This window comes from Heptranchias perlo, chromosome 20 (genome assembly GCF_035084215.1).
Source record: "Heptranchias perlo isolate sHepPer1 chromosome 20, sHepPer1.hap1, whole genome shotgun sequence".
In the NCBI taxonomy this organism is placed as follows: Eukaryota; Metazoa; Chordata; class Chondrichthyes; order Hexanchiformes; family Hexanchidae; genus Heptranchias; species Heptranchias perlo.
Window position 1 is genome coordinate 14,369,215 of NC_090344.1, and position 19,435 is coordinate 14,388,649.

At 43.3% G+C, this 19,435-nt stretch overlaps 1 long non-coding RNA gene across 1 annotated transcript; it reads left to right on the top strand.

Moving 5' to 3' along the window:
- The first annotated feature begins 11,508 nt into the window (after nucleotides 1-11,508).
- Nucleotides 11,509-17,428, top strand: LOC137335629 (uncharacterized). The gene is made up of 2 exons (XR_010966463.1): nucleotides 11,509-11,938; nucleotides 13,141-17,428. It is a non-coding gene; the product is annotated as an uncharacterized lncRNA (long non-coding RNA).
- Nucleotides 17,429-19,435: the final 2,007 nt, after the last annotated feature.

Sequence of the window (19,435 nt, forward strand, 5' to 3'; positions counted from 1 at the left end):
ATGTTTGCTTGTGTTTGTTTGTTACATTAAATAATTTAGAGGATCAGACAATTCTCGCTCTGACACTGAAGAACTAATGAAGCAAATTTCACAGCGAAGTGTTGTTTATCGTGGTGCTGAAATTTTAAAAAAAATCTTAAGAGGTGCAAAAAGGGAAAACGAGAAAAACTTGTGAAGGAAAATACGGACAACTCTCACGGCATTTACAGTGTAAAAAGAGAAAGAAGGGTGACTTAGAGTAATGTGGGCCCTTGAAAGACGGATGGGGGGGATATTGTAATTGAAATTCAGGAAATGGCAGACTTGCGAAATACTCACAGAAAAGGATGAGGATAATATCCCAGAGACACGAGGAAAACTGAAATTAAATCAAGGGGATTCAGTGCAAGTAAAATAATGGTAATGGAGAAAGTAATTGGACTAAAGATAAACAAATCTCCAGGGCCTGATGGTTACCATCCCAAGGAATTAAAAGGAGCAGGTGAGGAAATTGTACATGCTTCAGTCATGATCGTTCAAAACTCTCTTGAATCAGGAATTGTTCCATGGATTGAAAAATTAGCAATGTCACTCCATTATTTAGGAAGGGGAGGAGAGATAAAATAGAAAATTACAGACCTATTATTCTGGCGTCTGTTGTGGGGAAGTTACCAGTATCTGTTACGAGGGAAAGAATGACTGAGCACTTGGATACACAGGAATTGATCAGAGAGAGCCAGCATGGATTTGTAAAGACGAAGTCAAGTCCAACGAAACTAGTTGAACTTTTTGAAGATATAATAACGTGGTAGATAATGGAGTGTCTATGGGTGTTATATGTATATTGACTTCCAGAGGCATTCGATAAGGTGCCACATAAGAGACTGTTAACACAAATGGGAGCACATGGAAATTAAAACAACCCATTGACATGGGTAGGGAGTTAGTTGGGAGGTAGGAGACAGAGAGTAGGGATAATGGATTTGCGCTCAAATTGACAGGATGTGATTAGTGGTGTCCCCCAGGGATCTGTACCGGGGCATCAGCTTTTTACTATATGCATAAATGACGTAGATGAATGAATGAGAGCCGTATATCCAAGTTTGTCGACGGCACCAAGTTAGGAGGCACAGTGAGTGGTGCAGGTCGGAGCATAAAGTTATAAGGGAAATTGATAGATTAAGTGAGTTGGTGAAACTGTGGCAGATGGAGCTTACATAGAATTACATAGAATGTACATCTCAGAAACAGACAATTCGGCCCAACTAGATTCTGCCGGTGTTTATGCTGCAGACGAACCTCCTCCAACCCCTCTTCATCTAACCTTATGAGCAAACCCTTTTATTCCTTTATTCCTTTCTCCTCCATATGTTTATCTAGCTTCCCCGTAAACGCATCCATGCTATTCGTCTTAACTACTTCTTGATGTAGCGAGTTGCACATTCTAACGAGTCTCTGGGTATATATGGTTCTCTTGAATGCCATATTGGATTATTTAGTGACTATCTTTTATTTACGGCCCCAAGTTTTTGAATCATCACCACCAAAGGTTCAAACACCTGTTCTGCATCTGACCTATCAAACCCTTGCATAATCTTGCAGTCCCATATCAGGTCACCCCTCAGCCTTCTCTTTCCGATGGAAAAGAGCCCCAGTCTGTTCAATCTTTCAATATGAGGTAGTATGAACTTTGGACCTGTTAGCGTGGATTTTGGACTGTTGAATTAAAGGCAACGATGAAGTGACTTATGGGTACATGACAGTGGTATTTACCCTAAAACCACACTGAAATGCGCTTTGTGTAGATTAGACTAACCTTAATTAAAGGATTAAATATAACGCTTGACTACTAATAAAATGGACACTTAATTAAACAAAATGGATTCTATTAACAAAGGGACACTATTAAATAAAATGGATTCTGTGACTGTGGGAAAGACAGTTGAAAGTGTTGAGTTTGTACATTCCAGAACTGGCTTGCAGTCTGAGAATACAATGGACATTTCATAACGAACTGATAAAAACTATAGCACCAGACTGCATAAAACAAAGGCATGCTGTCTTAAGGTGATAATAGTTGTTCGGACTTAATTGGTTAATGCGTAAGCAGTCTGTTGTTGCTATGCAGACTTAATTGGTTAATGTATAAACTGTCCGTTGTTGCTGTGCGGACTTAATTGGTTAATGTGTGTAATCAAGATTTATGATGTAAAAGCTACTGAAATCTGTATTTCAAAGGTATAAAAAAGCATGACAACCATTTTAAAGTTGAGAAGGTAGCTGCGTTCACTACGGAGTGTCCAGTCCTTCTCCCAAAGCTTTGTCCAATAAACTGCATGTTGAATCTTTAAGTCTGACTCCGAGTGGTGATTTTTTCCCACAACAGACCGAAGCAAGATAGGTTAGAATATTTTCCAACTGGTTCGAAGCTAGGAACTGTGTAGGAGGAAAGATGTTTAAGGGTCCAAGTGCAGAAATCACTAAAAGTCAGTGGACAGTAGCAAAAAATAACCCAAAAGGCTAATGGAATGTTGGCCTTTATCTTAAGGGAGTTGGAATTCAAAGGGGTGTAAGTTATGTTCCAGTTATATAAACTCTGCTGAGACCACATTTCTAGTACTGCATTCAGTTCTGAGCACCACACCTCAGGGAGGATATATTGGCCTTGGAGGGGGTGCAGCGCAGATTCAACAGAATGATACCGGGGCTAAAATAGTTAAGTTATGTCGGACAGGTTGCACAGACAAGGTTTGTATTTCCTTGTGTGTGGAAGATTAAGTTTTGATGTAATCGAGTTGTTGAAGGTGATTAAATGAGCCAATGGTGTGTGTGCGAGCTGTGAAACAGCTTGAAATACCAATCCTCTCCACCACTGGGGACTGAGTCTTCCAACATACAGGGATTTTCACTCGTGCAAGTTTCATCCACATTTTCTGCTCTTCATTTCTCCGACCTGCTTGTTGCGCCTTTCCCTTCAATTCAGGACTTACAGGAAAAACTCGATTCTGCCGTCAATCTTCGGGTCACATGGTGAGATTTCAAATAATTGAAATCGACCCTTATCCACCCCAATATCGTCACCTACACGTTTGACGAATACAAAGCGGCTTCTATCGCGGTTTGGCTGCACAACTCGTTCAAAGACACTGTCGGTAATTGGAGGGTCTTTCAAGTCATGACACGAACATAACAGTTCGCACTGCCGTTTTCCGCAAGACGCTTCAGATTCATGTGGAATGATTTCGGTCTGGCGTTTAAATCCGTTCCCTCTTCACAAATCCGTCTTTGAACCCGGGACTTTTAGTAATAACCACACCGAACTGGTTTGTCTTGTATTTTACATTACTTTCTAAATATTACAGATAAGCAGAGCACTTGAGCTGTCACAGCTGTGACTTTGACTTTTCTCCCTCTCCTCCAGATCTCCCCGTCAACTGCCACTAACCACAATCTTCTGTCAAACTTCTGCATCAGAAAGTTCCGAGCCTCGGTTTTTAAATTAAATAATGCCCATCTCTTCAATCAACGACAGCCCAGAGAGAGTTTCTTAGTTTCAGCTCCCAATTTCCCCAAATCCACAAAGTAGCATCAAAATAATTGTCCTTAAGTTAATAATGATAATATAATTAAAAGTTCTTATCATCTGGGGTTTTGTTTCAGATGCCACGGCTTTTAAAGGTCACTGCGGATGTTTAACGAATCGCCTCTTGGTTGGAGGCTTCTGTGTGGGAAAGATCACGAAGCGATAATTGAGAGACCGAGGATGAAGCTGTTTGATGGGAGCACTGGTGACACAGACCGTGCGCGGCTCCAGTGGAGCAATCGGTCAGCGCGCGTTATTTCTACAATAATTATACCCTCGAGAAATGCTGGGGTTGTGAATTTCAGCTCCATCTAAAGTTGTTGAACCTTCCAAACATTTTGACTGGAGTTCAAGGTACAACCGGTTCCATAACGCATCGACTTCTTCATGTCCCCATGTGGGCACTGAGACTCCTCTGACCTCCCGTCTTGCAACAGCAGGTGAGAGTTTATTTGTTTCTGGGAGGGAGAGAGGGCGATTGGTGATAGATGAAATGGTAAAGCGGCCGGCACGAGATCTTTAAATCTGAAGAACCAAAACACAATTCTTCTTTCCGTGAAGCAGGTATTCATCGGTTTGAAGTGTCGTGTAGGGAAAATTCGGGAGGCAAATCTGCTGCCTGGTGTCACGGTGTGACGGTTGAAATTATTCAGCTTTCAATTGTTGATCGGCTGAAAGGTCGAGAGGCATTTTCCAGCTCCAGTGTGGAACAAGTTTAGCTTTGGAGCCATTGGGTAAAGTGTTGTTTTTAATTGCTGCTAACGAATGACAAGACATTTTGTACAACCAAGAAGAATTGCAAAATCACGAGTTCGCTGTCTATGTTTCTTTCATCATGTTCAACAGAAACAAGGATTCTCCTCAACACGTTGCTGAAAATAGGAGAAAAGGGATCCTCACCCGAATTGGACATCGACAGGGATAATTCTGAGTCCTACCATGAATCTGTATGATGGAAACGAATTAAGCAGCGAGCCTGAATAGCTCAGTCGGCAGAGCATCAGACTTTTAAAACAGGCAGTGATCTGCGGGTCCAGAGCTCAAGTCCCTGTTCAGGCTAAAAGTTTTAAAACAGCTGGCAAGCTCTGCTTTTCCAGCGGACCGAAAGGAGCAAGAGTTGGCCATCCAGTCCCTCGAGCCTGCTTCGCCAATTTGATAAGGTAATCGCTGATCTTCGACCTCAACTCCACTTTCCCGACCCATCCCCAAATCCCTTGAGTTCCTTCGTGTCCAACATTCTATCCATCTCAGTTTTGAATCTATTCAATGGCTCAGCATCCACAGCCCTCTGGGGTGGAGAATTCCAATGGTTCACAACCTTCTCAGTGAAGAAAATATTCCTCATCTCTGTACTAAATGGCCGGCCAATTATCTTGAGATTATGACGCTTAGTTTTAGACTCTCCAGCTGGGGGAAACAGCGTCCCAGCATTTAACCTGTCAAGCACTCTAAGAATTTTATATGTTTCAATGAGATCACCTTATTATTGAAAACTGCAGAGAATATAGCCCATTCTACTCAATCTCTCCTCACAAGACAACCCTCTCATCCCAGGAATCAATCGAGTGAACCTTTGTTGCATCCACTCTAAGGCAAGTGTATCGTTCCGCAGGTAAGGAGATCAAAACTGTACACAGTACTCCAGATGTGGTCTTACCAAACCCTATATAATTACAGCAAGGCTTCCTTATCTTTGTACTCCAACCACCTCGCAATAAAGGGCAACATACCATTTGCTTTCCGAATTGCTTGCTGCACCTGCAGGTTAACTTTCTGTGATCCGTGTGCAAGGACACACAAATCCCTCTGAATACCAACATTTCGCAGCCTCTCACCTTTGAAAAGATATTCTGCTTTTCTATTCTTCCTAACAAAGTGATTAACCTCACATTTCCCCACGTTATAATTCATCTACCAACTTCTCGCCCACTCACTTAACCTTTCTGTGTCACTTTGCATCCTCTTTGCGTCCTCCTCACAGCCTACTTTCCCACCGAGTTTTGTCTCGTCAGCAAACTTGGATACATTACACTCGGTCCCCACATCTAAGTCAACAATATAGATTGTAAATATCTGAGGCCCAAGCACTGATATTCACGGCACCCCACTAGTTACAACCTGCCAACCCGAAAATGACCTGTTTATTCCGACTTTCTCTTTTATGTACATCAACAAATCCTCAATCCATGTTAATATATTACCCACTATCCCATGAGCCCTAATCTTGTCGAACAAACTTTTGAGTGGCACCTTATCGATTGCCTTTTGAAAATCCAAATATTCTAGATCCACTGGTTCTCCCTTGTCTACCCTGCTATCTACACCCTCAAAACCTCTAATAGAGTTGTTAAACACGATTTCCCTTTCACAAAACCGTGTTGCATGTGCCTAATCATGTTATGATTTTCTAAGTGTCCTGTTATCAAGTCCCCAGTAATAGATTCTAACATTTTCCCTCCTACTATTCTCAGGCTAAATGGCTTGTCCTTCCCTGTTTCCTCTCTCCCTCCTTTCCTGAATAGCGGGGTTACTTTTGGTACCTTCCAATCCATGGGGACCTTTCGAGAATCATGGGAACTCTGGAAGATAAAATCAATGCATCCATTATCTCTGCAGCCACCTCTTTTAAAACCCTGGATGTGGGCCACCAGGGCCAATGAATTTGTCAGCTTTTAGTCCCATTAATTCCCCCAGTACTTTTTCATTACTAATCTTAATTGCTTTACGTTCCTCACTCTCATTAGAACCTTGGTTCCCCAATAGTTCTGGTATGATATTTGTGTCTTCTACTATGACCACAGATACAAAATACTTGTTTAACATCTCTGCCATTTCCTTATTCTCCAACATAAATTCTCCTGTCTCTGCCTCCAAGGGACCCATGTTTACTTCCGCGTAATTTCTTCCTTTATACATACTTGTAGAAGCTCTTACAATCCATTTTAATATTTCTTGCTGGTTTACCCTCAATCTATTTTCTCCCATTTTAGCAATTTCTTGGTCATCCTTTGCTGATTTCCAAAACCCACCGAATCCTCAGGCTTACTACTCTTTTTGGCACCAATATAAGCCTCTTTTAACCTAATTCTATCATTAATTTCTCCAGTTAGCCAAGGTTGGGCCACTTTTCCGGTGGTGTTTTTAATAAGACAACGTATTAGTTAGGACCTTCCTCCCCTAAGTCTCCACGCTCCTCCACTTTTAAACTGTGACCATTTAGTTTACATTTCATCTCATTTTTCTTCCTCTCAAAATGTATGACGTCACATTTCTCTCCATTAAACTTCACCTGTCTGTTTACGAACCTGTGAACGTCACAATGAAGTCACTGACTCCTCTTCACAGTTCCCCACGCTGCCAATTTTGGCGTCATCTAGAGATTTTCACCTTGTGTCCCACATACCCAAGTTCAGATCATTCTCTGTATTGAGAAGAGCAATGGTCCCAACACTAACCATGGGGGACACCACTGTTTACATCTGTCCTGTCTGAAGAACATCCATTAACAACAACTCTCTGTTTTCTGCTCTTTACACAACTTCCTATCCACACTGCCCAATTCATTTTAATACCGTGAGTATTAATTTTATCAACAAGCCTCCTGTCCGTCATCTTATCAAACACCTTTTCACAATCCATCCACACAACATCCACGACATTCCCTTTATCAGTAGACTTGAGATATCTCAAATAATCCATGTTAGTTGTTCTTAATTAATGTGTTTTTCCAACAAATGTTGAAATGTTTGCTCCACCTCATCTGGTTTCATCTTTTTCAAGCCACAACAGAAAGGTCGAGTTTTCTCCTGGAGCTTAAGATAAATTAATTTTTTAAAATGATGCCTCAGACAATGGGGACATCTGGGCTTAGACACGCCCATTCGGTGCCGCAACTCCCGCCCCTCTCACACTCCGAATGGTCGGAGGACCAACTGTCCGCTCATCCCTCCAGTCAATTTACCATAAGACCATAAGACCATAGAGATAGGAGCAGAAGTGGGCCATTCGGCCCCTCGAGCCTGCTCTGCCATTTAATGAGATTATGGCTGATCTGATTTTTACCTCAACTCCACTTTTCTGCCCTTTCCCTATATCCTTTAACTCCCTTGCTGATCAAAAATTTGTGTAACTCAGCCTTGAATGTATTCAATGACTCAGCCTCCACAGCTTTTTGTGACAACGAATTCCAAAGATTCACGACCCTCTGGGAGAAGAAATTCCACCTCATTTCCATCTTAAACGGGCGACCCCTTATTCTGAGACTATGCCCCTAGTTTTAGAGCCCCCATGAGGGGTAACATCATCTCAGTATCTACCCTGTCGAGTCCCATCAGATCCTTGCATGATTCAATAAGATCTCCTCTCATTCTTCTAAACTCCAATGCGTATCGACCCAACCTGTTCAATCTTTCCTCATAAGACAATCCTTCCATAACCGTTATCAACCTAGTGAACCTTCTCTGTACCGCCTCCAATGCAAGTATGTCCTTCCATTAATAAGGTCACCAGAACTGTACGCAGTACTCCAGATGTGGTCTCACCAGCACCCTGTACAGTTGCAGCATGACTTCCCTGCTATTATACTCCATCCCCTTAGAAATAAAGTCCAATATTCTGTTTGCCTTCCGGATTACCTGCTGCACCTGTATGTTATAGAATCATAGAATCATAGAAGTTTACAACATGGAAACAGGCCCTTCGGCACAACATGTCCATGTCGCCCAGTTTATACCACTAAGCTAGTCCCAATTGCCTGCACATGGCCCATATCCCTCGATACCCATCTTACCCATGTAACTGTCCAAATGCTTTTTAAAAGACAAAATTGTACCCGCCTCTACGACTGCCTCTGGCAGCTCGTTCCAGACACTCACCACCCTTTGGGTGAAAAAATTGCCCCTCTGGACCCTTTTGTATCTTTCCCATCTCACCTTAAATCTATGCCCCCTCGTTATAGACTCCCCTACCTTTGGGAAAAGATTTTGACTATCGACCTTATCTATGCCCCTCATTATTTTATAGACTTCTATAAGATCACCCCGAAACCTCCTACTCTCCAGGGGAAAAAGTCTCAGTCTATCCAACCTCTCCCTATAAGTCAAACCATCAAGTCCCGGTTGCATCCTAGTAAATCTTTTCTGCACTCTTTCTAGTTTAATAATATCCTTTCTATAATAGGGTGACCAGAACTGTACACAGTATTCCAAGTGTGGCCTTACTAATGTCTTGTACAACTTCAACAAGACATCCCAACTCCTGTATTCAATGATCTGACAATGAAACCAAGCATGCTGAATGCCTTCTTCACCACCCTATCCACCTGTGACTCCACTTTCAAGGAGCTATGAACCTGTACTCCTGGATCTCTTTGTTCTATAACTCTCCCCAACGCCCAACCATTAACGGAGTAGGTCCTGGCCCGATTCGATCTCCCAAAATGCATCACCTCACATTTATCTAAATTAAACTCCATCTGCCATTCAGCGGCCCACTGGCCCGATTTATCAAGATCCCGTTGCAATCCTAGATAACCTTCTTCACTGTCCACAATGCCACCAATCTTGGTGTCATCTGCAAACTTACTAACCATGCCTCCTAAATTCTCATCCAAATCATTAATATAAATAACAAATAACAGCGGACCCAGCACCAATCCCTGAGGCACACCGCTGGTCACAGGCATCCAGTTTGAAAAACACCCCTCTCCAACCACCATCTGTCTTCTGTCGTCAATCCAATTTTGTATCCAATTGGCTACCTCACCTTGGATCCCGTGAGATTTAACCTTATGTAACAACCTACCATGCAGTACCTTGTCAAAGGATTTGCTAAAGTCCATGTATACCACGTCTACTGCACAGCCCTCATCTATCTTCTTGGTTACCCCTTCAAACAACTCAATCAAATTCGTGAGACATGATTTTCCTCTCACAAAACCATTCTGACTGTTCCTAATCAGTCCCTGCCTCTCCAAATGCCTGTAGATCCTGTCTCTCAGAATACCCTCTAACAACTTAGCCACAACAGATGTCAGGCTCACCGGTCTGTAGTTCCCAGGCTTTTCCCTGCCGCCCTTCTTAAACAAAGGCACAACATTTGCTACCCTCCAATCTTCAGGTACCTGACCTGTAGCTGTCGATGATTCAAATATCTCTGCTAGGGGACCTGCAATTTCCTCCCTAACCTCCCATAACGTCCTGGGATACATTTCATCAGGTCCCGGAGATTTATCTGCCTTGATGCGCGTTAACACTTCCAGCACCTCCCTCTCTGTAATATGTACACTCCTCAAGACATCACTATTTATTTCCCAAAGTTCCCTAACATCCATGCCTTTCTCAACCGTAAATATCGATGTGGATCTCACCCATCTCTTGTGGTTCCGCACATAGATGACCTTGTTGATCCTTAAGAGGCCCTACTCTCTCCCTAGTTACTCTTTTGCCCCTTATGTATTTGTAGAAGCTCTTTGGATTCTCCTTTGCCTTATCTGCCAAAGCAATCTCATGTCCCCTTTTTGCCCTCCTGATTTCTCTCTTAACTCTACTCCGGCAATCTCTATACTCTTCAAGGGATCCACTTGATCCCAGCTGCCTATGCATGTCATATGCCTCCTTCTTCTTTTTGATTAGGGCCTCAATCTCCCGAGTCATCCAAGGTTACCTACTTCTACCAGCCTTGCCCTTCACTTTATAAGGAATGTGCTTACCCTGAACCCTGGTTAACACACTTTTGAAGGCCTCCCACTTACCAGACGTCCCTTTGCCTGCCAACAGACTCTCCCAATCAACTTCTGAAAGTTCCGGTCTAATACCATCAAAATTGGCCTTTCCCCAATTTAGAATTTTAACTTTTGGGCCAGACCTATCATTCTCCATAGCTATCTTAAAACTAATGGAATTATGATCACTGGTCCCAAAGTGATCCCTCACTAACACTTCTGTCACCTGCCCGTCCTTATTTCCCAAGAGTAGGTCAAGTTTTGCCCCCTCTCTAGTCGGGCCATCCACATACTGAATGAGAAATTCCTCCTGAATACACTCAAGAAATTTCTCTCCATCCAAGCCCCTAATGCTGTGGCTGTCCCAGTCAATGTTGGGAAAGTTAAAGCCCCGACTTCTGTTGACTTCTGTGTTTCATGTATGAGGACACCCAGATCCCTCTGTTCCACAGCATTTTGTGGTATTTCTCCATTCAAATAATATTTTGCTTTGTTATTTTTCCTCCCAATGTGAATGACTTCATATTTCGCACATAAGATTCCATCTGCCAAATTTTGCCCATTCGCTTAACCAGTCAACATCCCTTTGCTGACACTTTGTGTCCTCATCGCAAGTTGCTTTTCCACCTACCTTTGTATCATCAGCTAATTTGGCCACAAGACACTCTGTTCCTTCATCAAAGTTGTTGATATATTTTGGAAATATTTGAGGCCCCCAGCATTGATCCCTGCGGCACCCCACGAGTTGCAGGAAATTCCAATAAATTTCCGCTCCTCCTATTGGTCCGGAACTCTCCTTAATCACCAGGACGGGGTTAATGGTGAGACTGGCCGTCCTGCGGTGCAGTTGGAAAATAAACATTAATTGAACCCGTCAGTTGCAACATTTAATAAAACAAAATTAATAAAAGTTACCGACAAAATATTTTCTGGAGTTCAGCAAAGTGGGGCAGGCGGGGCATCTACGCTGTGTGTTTTTGTCGGTTTAAATGGCACGAAGGGCTGGGGTTTCAGTTTATTTTGTTATCCTTGGTCCAAACGCGCTCTCCCTGCTTCAAATGTCTGTGCTTTTCGGCCAGATAGTAAGATAATCAATGGCGGATGCATCACCCAGCATGCAGCGCGGTACAGATTGTGCCCTATCTGAATCAGTGGAGCACAGTGCGCAGGCGCAGTAGTGACTCATTATCGGGCAGTGTGTCCTGAGCATGCGCGGTCAGTCGAGGCTGCGGGAGGAGCGCGTTCGGTGCAGGTGAGAGGATCGGAGCAAGAGGATCAATAAACCCCGGGGCCCGGGTCCGGGCTCAGGCCCAGGCTCAGGCTTCACAAACCCCGAGTGCGGCCCCAGACCCGAATATAAAACAGTGAACATTATCCCCCCTCACTACCCGCCGGTTTCCGGTTTCTCCCGTTTCGCTCCGGACCAACTCTCAACAAAAGGCCGCGGCCCCGCGCATGCGCGGTGTAAACTCGGACTTCTCAGGGAGCGTCTCTAAATGAAGGAGAAATGGTGATCGGTCAGGGAGCGTCTGTAAATGGAGGAGAAATGGAGTTCGGTCAGGGAGCATCTGTAAATGAAGGAGAAATGGTGGTCGGTCAGGGAACATCTGTAAATGGAGACCGGGCAGGAAGCGTCTGTAAATGAAGGAGAGATGGTAATCATTCAGGGAGTGTCTGTAAATGGAGGAAAATGGTAATTGGTCAGAGAACGTCTGTATATGAAAGAGAATTGGTGATCGGTCAGGGAGCGTCTGTAAAAGAAGTTGAAATTGTGATCGGTCAGGGAGCATTTGTGAATGAAGTTGAAATTGTGATCGGTCAGGGAGCGTCTGTAAATGAAGGAGAAATGGTGATCGGTCAGGGAACGTCTGTAAATGGAGGAGAAATGGTGATCGGTCAGGGAGTTTCTGTCAACGAAGGAGAAATGGTGATCGGTCAGTGAACGTCTGTGAATGAAGGGAAAATGATGGTCAGTAAGGGAGTGTTTGAAAATGAAGGAGAAATGATGATTGGTCAGGGAGCATCTGCAACTGAAGCAGAAATGATGATTGGTCAGGGAACGGCTGAAAAGGAAGGGTGATTGATCAGAGAGCATCTGTAAATGAAGTGGAAATGATGATCGTTCAAAGAGCGTCTGCAACTGATGGAGAAATGGTGATCAGTCAGGGAGCATCTGTAAATGAAGGACGAATAGTGATCTCTACACCTTTAGTCATCCAGGGAGCTTCAGCTTTGGATGCCGTTCCTTTCCTTCTCATGGGAATCTGTCTTGTCTGTACCCAAAGCTGCTCCTCCTTGAAGGCCTCCCATTGTTCAATTACTGTTTTGTTGCCAATTTTTGATTCCAATCCACCTGGACAAGATCCCTTTTTAACTCACTGGAATTAACCCTCCTCCAGTTAAGAATTTTCACATTTGACTGACCCCTGTCCTTTTCCATAACTATTCTAAACCTAATGAGATTATGATCACTGCTGCCCCACTGAAACATGCTCCACCTGCCCCACTTCATTCTCCACACCTGTACACACATTCACTCTCTCACACTCTCTCACATTCATTCTCTCTCACACTCACATTCAATCTCTCACACTCACTATCTGACATTCACTCTCTCACATTCACTGTGTCACATTCACTCTCACGCTCTCTCACCCTCTCACTCATGGTTTAGGGTCACTGAAAGATGATGTGATGGGTTTGGATTTCAGCACAGGGAGGAGGGAGAGTGTGTGGGACGGAGATTTACATCTTTGGGGTGCAAGAGAGGAAAGAATGTTCCATAGAAACTAGAATTGCCTGTTCTGAATTTCTATCCTGTACTTACAATGATAACTTTTACAAACTTCTTTTACAGGGTATTAGAAGGGGAGGATTTGCAGAGGGAAATTCAAACCAAAAATCACGTCAAATCTGACAGAGTCACTCGATTCATCAGGACCTGAATATCATCGGCCTTTGAATGTGGAAGGAGAAATGTTTGTCTGTTCTGTCTGTGGGAGAAGATTTGAAACATCAGTGTGAGTGGAAAAGCACCAAGACACACACACCCGAGTGAGAGTGTTCCAGTGCACTGACTGTGGAAAGAGCTTTAACCAGTTACACAGCCTGAAAAATACATCAGACCATTCACAGCGGGGAGAAACCGTACACGTGTTCTGTGTGTGGACGAGGCTTCAACTGATCGTCCAACCTGGAGAGACACAAGGACACCCGGACCACGGAGAAACCGTGGAAATGTGGGGACTGTGGGAAGGGATTCAATTACCCGTCACAGCTGGAAACTCATCGACGCAGTCACACTGGGGAGAGGCCGTTCACCTGCTCCGTGTGTGTGAAGAGATTTACTCAGTCATCCACCCTGCTGACACACCAACTTGTTCACTCCGATGAGAGACCTTTTAAATGGTCTCACTGTGAGAAGAGCTTTAAAAGCAGAAATGAACCGCTGAGACACCAACGCTGTGAAACTGGGGAGAGGCCGTTCATCTGCTCCGTGTGTAAGAAGAGATTCACTCTGTCATCGCACCTTTTGTCACACCAGCGAGTTCACACTGGGGAGAGGGCACTCTCCTGCTCTTTGTGTGGGAAGAGATTCACTCAGTCATCCAACCTGCTGAGACACCAGCGAGTTCACACTGATGAGAGACCTTTTAAATGTTCTGACTGTTAGAGGAGCTTTAAAAGCAACATTAATCTGCTGAGACATCGAAGTGCTCACACTGGGGAAAGTCCGTTCACCTGTTCCGTGTGTCAGAAGAGATTCACTCGGTCATCCCACCTGCTGAGACACCAACGAGTTCACACTGATAAGAGACCTTTTAAATGTTCTGACTGTGGGAAGAGATATAAAAGCAAAAGGAATCTGCTGACACACCAACGCACCCACACTGGGGAGAGAATTTTACATGTTCTGACTGTGTGAAGGGCTTTAAAAGCACAAATGATCTGCTGAAACACCAACACACTCACACTGGGGAGAGACTGTTCACCTGCTCCGTGTTTGGGAAGGGATTCACTAATTCATCCCACCTTCTGAGACATCAACTTGTTCACACTATTGAGTGACCTTTTAATGCAGTGACTTTGAGAAGAGCTTTAAAATCAGAAATGAACTGCTGACACATCAACTCACGCACATTATGGAGAGACTGTTCACCTGCTCCATGTGTGGGAAGGGATTCACTCAGTCATCACACGTGCTGAGACACCAGCGAGTTCACATATTGACTGCAGGGGTTGGATTCTGCTGTTAATCCCATCCAGGACTGAACCATGTTCATTCTGACAGTTGGGGTTTGTTTCTGCTGATGTTGATAACCCCTATAACTGGGCTGGAGTTTAATATTCTGGATATCTGTTAAATAAATCAGCTTTGTTTTAAACACGTTGTAGATTTTGGTCTTTCCCACCTGAGTGTTTAGCATCACCTGACTGGAGCTCAGAAAGGACAATCTGGGGGGAGGATCGTCCGGTGGGAACAGAACTTCAGCCTGGACACAGTCCTTCAGGGCCACACTGAGAGGGATAAACGGCACTTTGGTCTTTCTCGTCTCTCTTCCCTGACAGCAAAGTCGTCGTGCGGGTTAATCTTGAGGCGTGTAAGAAAAGTGTTGCAGCCGCTCTCTTCCATGGTTCAGAGCTCCTCGGAATGGAACAGAAGGGTCCTGTACAATGGTGTTTAGAGTCAGGAAGAACAATGTGTAAGGATTAAGCCATTAAAGTGGTAATTAACAGACCTTGGGGAAAACCACAGGCACTAAGGGAGGATGTGCTGGAATAGCATAATGTCTCAAAGACATGTAGATAAAGGGACTGGAGGTTAATTAAATCAAGGTGTCACGCAGGCTTAGGCCTCTCTATCTCGAGCCTCCACAAGCTCGTGAATAGAAGTCTGTTTATACAAACGGTTCTGTGAAGGCTGGCAATTAAACTCTCAGATAAGGTTCTGTTAAGTCTGTAACAACAAGGCACGGATGGTACCAGGAGTTATGCTTGGAATGTAACTTCTGAAGGTTGAGAGACATGAATAATGGTCAGGCTGAGAGATGTGGATGTGATAGTGAACTGCTCATAAACTGAAAAAGCAGATAAGAAGAGACCTCAAAAGCTGAGGACGGCGCGCAAGATTCGAGCAAGGAAGAAGAGAATTTTTCAGTCAACAGATCACAGCAAGAGAGAGAGAGAGAGAGACCGCGCCATAGTCACTTGGAGAGATACTTCCGAGGTTTCAAGGAACAGACTGTGACTATTCCCCTTTGTTAAGTATCACCTTTTTGTACTAATTGTGATGTGCTTAATAAATCTGTTTTGCCTTTAACCATAATACCAGTACCGTGGTTATCTTGTTGTTGTCAGGAACCAGTTCTTAGATGGATTAGATTATGATCCTGAAAGTAGTGGTTTAAATCCTACAATTGGCGACCACGAAGGGACTATTTCTGACAACAGCCAAAACCTGGTATTACTGGATATAGGGTAATGGACGCGAGGGTTATCACTTGATCACCAGTCAATCCTTGTGGAGGATTAGTAATAACAAACGGATAGTGGCTCTCTAAAGTACACTAAGATGCCGAACGGGGATCTTTGGAAGGAGTATAGTACCCGGATCAAGAAAAACTGTAGTGGGACCGATGGACAGGTCTTATTGTTAGAATGGTTGGGTAAAGGCCCGGAAATTACATTGAAGGACGCCGTGGCGTAAAAAATGGAGGCGGAATAGGGCGATCCGCTTGATCACTTCTGCACCCTCGTATTGCACGGGACAAGATCGGCACATTATCCTGGTACAGAATGAACAGTTAAAACGGCAGCAGAAAGAACATGCCGAGAAAGATAGTCAGATTGATAACCAGTTAAAATGGCAGCAGAAAGAACTTGCTGAGAAAGATAGTCAGGTTGATGACCAGTTAAAATGGCAGCAGAAAGAACATGCCGAGAAAGATAGTCAGGTTGATGGTCTAAAATACCAAGTTGCATCGGCAGCTGCAATCATGTAACATCAAAGTGTTAAGGCTGTAAATGCTGGATCAGCATTACATAATTTAGAAGAAATACGATGTCAGCCAGAAACTGTAATGAAAGACAATACTCGTCTCACTAAAAACTTCGAGGATGCAAGAGGTGCTTTGAGAGAAGCTCTCAAGCGCCCCCAGAGAGAGGCGGATCATCGTCAATGCCATACCAGAGTTAGCCAGTTAGAAAAACAACTGAGCGTGTAACATGCAGTGGTAGCGGCAATGACCCTGGGGGACCCTGACGTGGATTATGGTCAAGAAAGAAATGAGTATAGTGAGAACTTATATCCCCCTCTGCCACCCCTCCCTGCACCAGATCCCCTGCCCCATGTGAACCGTGAGGAGAAACCGGTTTCCGTTGCCCAAATTGAGGGAAAAGCCCCTGGCGAAGACAAGGCCCACTTGATTCCCCAAGTGCAGAAAACCCGGTGAGTGTTATTATCAGAACTCGGGTAGTTCCCAATGTACCAGGTGCAGCACCAGCAGCGGGAGGAGCAAATCCTCCACCTGGGGTCCCCTGGGCAGGTGCATCCCAACGGTCTCAGCCCTTAGATTATTCCGAACTACAAACATGTGGCCATCAATTAGGACCAATTAGTCCACAAACGTGCCCCCTAGAATTAAGACAGTGTCGACAGACGTTTCGGAATTACCACCCCAATTTTGAAGACAGTGATATGAAGAATGTTATTTTATCCGCTCTCACTTCGGACTTGGGAGGTGGCCTTCCGTTTATTGTCTTTAACCAAGCTGCTGCCCGAAACAAGAAAGCTTTTCAACATGGGAGTAAAAACAAGCCTGGTAAAAAGGGCTTTCAACATGAGATTTTAAATCAGTTTAGAATTAAGTTAAGTAGGAAAAATTAGAGATTGAAAATGGAGTGCAGAGATGAAAGATAAATGATTTAAAAAGGGAGGGATAATAACTACAGAATGTGTTCTTTTGTTTCCAGTGTACTGTCTCTTTAAAAAGCCTGTCCTTATTGTGAGTGTTTTCTGTTGGTGTTGTGGGCCACGCCCCCTTCTTACTGCGTCTTACGTGTTTTCCTCTTTTGTGTAATGTATCTGTTTTGTCTTGTGTTTAATTCTGATATTGCTGAATTAAAATTGGAGTTATTAAGGTTAAGTGACCTATTACATTCTGGTTCTTATAAAATGTGAGTGTGTCAAATTCCAGACATGGGATCTTCACAGAAAAATTGGCATTTTGAATTTCTTAAATTCAAGTGATTTGAAGTTTAAGTTGTGTTGAGTATTGGTGAGTGTGAATTGGTGTAAATAATTAATGTTGTGTAACTGTAAATCGAAGAACGACATCTTGTTATCTAGCACAGGGCATCAATTTTGATAATTTTGGGATTAATCTTGGTTGTACTAAAATGTGATAGCTGTTAGATCTGACAGTGACGATCCGGATTCTTTCCCCTCAGTCTGGTTCAGTAATAACTGAAGTCGAATACATTTTAAAGTGCATCACAACTTTAATAGCAGGGTTCTTAGTCTGCAGCATTGATTTGGACTCCTGATAGAGTCCCTCTATGCTGGCAGAGCAAGAACAAAAACATACAGAAATCCACACGTTTTTATACAATCAATAGGGGTTGGAACATACTTAACGAGGGTCAACACCAATCATAAGCCGGGCACAGGTTGCCATGCGAGGTTACATTATTTCCGGCCAATCATAAATCGTCCATGTGCTGACCATGTTGCTGTTAGACATCAAAGGGTATACTTCCTCACCTTCCAACTTGGAATGTTCTTCCCTGTTCCTTCTGTTCCTTATCTCCCAACCTGGAATGTCTTTCAACTTTGGCTAAGCTCGTTACCTATATTGATCTGCCATAAACATGGAGACATTCAGACCAGTCCTTGACTCACATCAAAGACCTATCATTGATAAGACAATGCAGGCCTGCTGACTAAGCAAACATATGGCCCAGCAGGAGGCCAGGCCACCTGTACCAATCTCAGTTACTAACTAATTAACCCTTTCTAACCATTTTACATTCTGCTTCTTTGCCACGTAGACATTTTAATATTTTACCGAAAACTGACCATGTAGGGATTCTCAACAGCACACCCCTTTTTATCTTGTGATTGGCTGTGGTTTGAAAAAAAAGTGACCCAAAAACGGAACAGATAAAAAAGGATATCTGATATCACCTTGATAGGAAAAGCAGGAAACCTAGAACAGCTCGGAGAGTTGGTTACAATCATACCCACGAAAGTATGTGAAAAAACAATGAATTGGAAAGCTATAGTTGTATTATGGCGATGATAGCAAATTATAAAACTTAAGAAACAATTAGAAATTGAGGGGGACCTCAACAAAACTTTGATCACAACAGTCTGGAAATACTGGACTAACTAAAAACTAAAATGTACGAACAGAGATGCTATTTCCCTGTACGAATGTTTTTTTAAAAATAATTTACGTGAAAGCTGTGTTGACATAAGCTGAGAACGCTGCGTGCATCTGATATCTGGCTCCGTCGTTTTGTTTCTGCAAAAAATAACCCCTTCCAAGGACACTGACATCTGTTTTCAATTCACCAAGCAACAACCTTTGCATTGATATAAAATAATTGACAAAATGAGATTTAATTGTAAAAGAAAAGATAAAGTGCAGCTTTAAAGAATTACAAGTTACAGTTGCAGGATGGTCTCTGGTTATAAATTAATTTGAACTTCTTCGAAGCATTTTGTGCGATTGTGATTGATTCCTCCCCCACACCTTAAGGTTTTGACATGCAAGAAGTAACTAACCCGTACTTCTGTATTGCTGAAGTTAAGTATTTGGACTGCACTAGTTTTTTTAAGATGTTGATCTGACACCTTTGGAGTCACAGCATTCTGAAAGTGGAAAGAGCAGGTACTGTAAACAGTGTTATTGTCTCTTGATAAAAACAATTATTTTTGTGAATTTCGAAGGAAGTCACCCCCTTTCTTCAGGAGTGTATGGTGAGGACCCCTAAACCCTCCTCCCCTGAGGGAATAAATGAAATCAAAAACACAAAATATTTTTCTTAATGTGGTTACATCTTGAAAACACAGAGAGAAGGACTTGGAGTTGGAAATTCCAGTTGGCAGTCCTACGGACATCTGTGTGTGGGAGAGACAGACTTTATTA